Source organism: Piliocolobus tephrosceles, chromosome 15 (assembly GCF_002776525.5).
Source record: "Piliocolobus tephrosceles isolate RC106 chromosome 15, ASM277652v3, whole genome shotgun sequence".
Lineage (NCBI taxonomy): Eukaryota > Metazoa > Chordata > Mammalia > Primates > Cercopithecidae > Piliocolobus > Piliocolobus tephrosceles.
In genome coordinates this window covers 45,398,674-45,402,684 of record NC_045448.1, presented here as the reverse complement: position 1 = coordinate 45,402,684, position 4,011 = coordinate 45,398,674, and the positions used below count along the sequence as shown (strand labels likewise).

General features: G+C 44.5%; 1 long non-coding RNA gene across 1 annotated transcript; it reads right to left on the bottom strand.

Moving 5' to 3' along the window:
* Positions 1-768: 768 nt before the first annotated feature.
* On the bottom strand, positions 769-2,315 carry LOC111550462. Its single transcript, XR_002734041.1, has 3 exons — positions 2,266-2,315; positions 1,081-1,194; positions 769-980 (listed from the first exon to the last, which is right to left on the bottom strand). It is a non-coding gene; the product is annotated as an uncharacterized LOC111550462 (long non-coding RNA).
* Positions 2,316-4,011: the final 1,696 nt, after the last annotated feature.

Below are 4,011 nucleotides of genomic sequence, written 5' to 3'. Positions count from 1 at the left end.
TGTAGGGACATGGATGCATCTGGAAACCATCATTCTTAGCAAACTATCACAAGAAGAGAAAACCAAACACCACATGTTCTCACTCATAGGTGGGAACTGAACAATGAGTTCACTTGGACTCGGGAAGGGGAACATCACACAATGGGGCCTATCATGGGGAGGGGGGAGGGGGGAGGGATTGCATTGGGGAATTATACCTGATGTAAATGATGAATTGATGGGTGCTGACGAGTTGATGGGTGCAGCACACCAACATGGCACATGTATACATATGTAACAAACCTGCACGTTATGCACACGTACCCTAGAACTTAAAGTATATATAAAAAAAAAAAGAGTTTAATAGAAGTTAAACTTTTAAAACTATTTAAAAGTTATAGGAAATATAAAGTACAATAGAAGTTTATAATGATAAGATTAATATTAACCATGTAATAACATGATTTCAAAGAACATTCAAAATCTAGCGTCATCTTGACTCCTCTTTAAAGAAAAGGCTGAGATTTGGCTATGAGTTTGTAACCAGGGGCTAGGGATCTGGTTAGGAGATAGACACTCAAGCAGAGTGTACAACATGGTGTGAGCAGGTGCAAAACTCTAGACATGAACAAAGCACCACGGGAGCACAGAGGTGCACTTTGTTGCCACGACGCCAGGGAGTCAGGGAAAGCCTTCAGAGAGTTGGTATTTTATTAGACAATTTAGATAGCAAGAAAAACCAGGCTTTGCCATAAAGAAAGAAGAACACTCTAGGTAGAAGGGCTCTGGGAAAGGCCTGTCATGGTTTGGGAAGAGGGAGAAAAGGGAAGTATTTGAGGGACATGATGCTCATGTCCCCCAAAAGGGCAGTGATGGCGTAGGTGGCCAGAAGAATAGCCTGTGTCAGGCTGCCCTGCACTGAAGACTAAGCAGAGAAGAAGTATGTTCTTGTTGCATCATATGAAGGTTCTGATGGTGAGGAGTGGTGCTCCTCCTTTCTCCTGTGAAGAATAAAATATGCTCTTTGTTCTCAAAGAACTGTCAAACTGCCTAAAAAAAAAAAATCAATCTTCGTGAAACAAAAAGAAGCAGAACACTCACCACCATTCCAATTCTGGCCACCATCTCTCACTTCGGCTGCAATACCCTCTGAGGGGCCTCCCTGTTATTACCTTTGGCCACCTCCAGTTCATTTCCATATTTGCAGAAAATCACCTTCTTAAGACATAAATCAGAATATGCTCATCCATTGTTAAAATCCATTGAGTGGCTTCCCACTACATGTAGGATGTTCTGTGTCCGTGCCACTGCCCAACCTCACTCATCACACTTAGTCACAACAGCCTTCTGGCTGATCCCAGTCAGGCCACACTCTCATGGGTATTAGAGCTTTGTGTTGCCTGTGGCATCTGTCACTGTTGCCACTTTCCTCCCAGCTCTGCATGGGGCTGGCTCCTTCTCTGCCTTTAGATCTAGCATAACTCTTCTCCTCAGACAAACCTTCCCATTAAAGCCCATTCTAATGCTCAATTTATTCCATTCAAAGCATTAACAATTTGTGGCCGTTTCATTTATTTGTTTACCTGATTCTTGTCTACCTCCCTTACTGGGATTTAAATGACAATGGCAAGAACTTTGTCTGTCTTGTTCTTCATTAAATCCCCAATGCCTAGTATAATGCCCAGAATATAGTACTCGACAAATATATGTGAATAAATGGTTAAAACTCAATGCTAAGGTGATGTTATCTACTCTGTGTGTAACAGAGAAGGGAAATGAGTGGGGGTAAAGGATCAAAGCCGGGAGAGAAAACCCTATTTGAAGCAGGTGGCCCTAGTTGCCACATGATCTTGCTATGGGTTTTGTAGCTCCTTAGGGAGAAGGAGTAGCTTTGCCTGTTAAAATGATGCTTTGGGTGGACATCCAGGTCTCCTGTTTCCCAGGCACACTCTGTTATGCACAATTCAGGATTCCACACTCTCTAGAAGGCCCCTTGGATGCAAGTTCATTCTACCTTCCCCTCTTCTTGTTTCTAAGCCACGGGATCATTTTGAAGAACTTGCATGCTCCATCTACAACCCAACTCCTGGGAGAGGAAACCAATTCTGTTTCCTGGGAGTTTCCTTCTTACTCTTGAAGACAAGAATAAGAGAAAAGACCTCATTCTTGAATCATTGAGTTGCTTTCTTTAAAAAACCGTTGCTATTTGTAAAACTGGAATACATTTTTTGAGCTCTCCTGTCTGAAACCCAGGCTGAGAAATGTAATTAGAAAATGCACACTTACCAAGAGTTGGAAGCCTGGGAGAGTGCCTTCATCCATCCATCTAGTGCACTGGATAGGGAGAGACATAAACAGAGCACGTGGTGTTGGTGTGCACTTTTATTAAGTGAGATGTGATGTTCAGAAAGTCTACAGCACATACATACCCGAGTGGAAATTCCTTCAATAACGGTGCATTAAACAATCCAGCCCTCTCTTCCCACATACCCCCACCCTACTGCCCCCATCCCCACCCAACCCTTTGTTCTTTCTTACACATGGTTTTAGAAAAGCATCTCTCCATGGCTGGGTCAGAGTAGGGTGTCACCTTCTTGAACCCCTCAGGGAATGTTTGCAGTATATTGCTATTTTCTCTGTTGGGTGCACTTGTGGTATCACCACAGAGGCCCACTATACCCTGCTGCCTCCTTGGTTTGCAGGGCTCATGTTAGATGCCAAGTCTTAGAATATTAAAATATGACTAACTCCTTCCTCCCACTTCCTTCTGCCCTCCTTTCTCTTCTCCAAGCAAGTGCTTATCTACAATCTATTGGTAAAGGGTTACTCCCTGGAATCGTGAATTTCTCTTTCTGAATGTATTCTCCCTGCCTCGGGTTCCCTGGGTCTTTGGCATGAAGAGTACGTGTCAAGGGCAGATCAAGGCAGCTGGGGTCAGAGGCAGCCGTGCCTATCCAGCAAATTTCCAAGCTGCCTAGCTTTGTGCCTGGTGGGTCTCAGAGCAATTTAGACGACAATATGGGTAGCCCCAGAAAGCATTGGCCGTGGTCTTGCAAGGGGCAACAGAGCTCTGGAAGCCCTTCTGAAACAGGCCAGGAAGCCCTCCTTAGGTCTCACACTGGACAGTAGTGACAGAGGCAGAACCATCACTGAGTCAATGTCACAAAGGTCTGCTACTGCACATCAGTGTAGTTACAAGACCTAAAAATGAACTTGCAGGAAAAGAGCCCCCTCTGTGCCTATCTGCCTCCCACTCCCCACCTCCCACCATGCAAATTATCCAATGATGCTGATATGGTTTGGCTCTGTGTCCCCTCCCAAATCCCATCTTGTCGCTCCCATAATTCCCATGTGTTGTGGGAGGGACCTGATGGGAGATAAATGAGTCATGGGGGCGGGTCTTTCCTGTGCTGTTCTTGTGATAGTAAGTCTCACAAGATCTGACGGTTTTAAAAAGGAAGTTTCCCTACACAAGCTCTCTTCTCTTGTCTGCCACCATGTGAGGCATGACTTTCACCTTCCGCCATGATAGTGAGACCCGCCCCAGCCACATGGAACTGTAAGTTTATTAAACCTCTTAAATTGCCCAGTCTCAGATAGACTTTATCAGCAGCATGAGAACGAACTAATACAGATGCCTCTCTGAAATTTTAGAGGTTTGTATACTTGCTAGGAAAGTTAGAAAAAACAACCAATCTTCCCTTTCCAGATTCTTCCTCTGAGTGGACTGCATGAGGAGATGTCTGTAAGAAATTGTGGGTAGATATCTCAGACAGAAAAAAAAAATGCACTTTAAATTGACAAATCAGTCCAAACCACGAAGGTTATAACTCTTTTTTTTTTTTTCCTTTCCAGAAGAACAGTAAAACAGACTTGTTACTGGCAGCCCATTAGTGCTCAGGAGAGGCGGTCTCCAGCATGACATCAGCCCGCGGCTCGACCCAAATCTAGTATTTCACCAGAGAGCCTTACGCTGCCGGCTTTCCAACTGTGTGGAAGACGTACATGGGGGAGAGGGAAGAAGGCATAAAT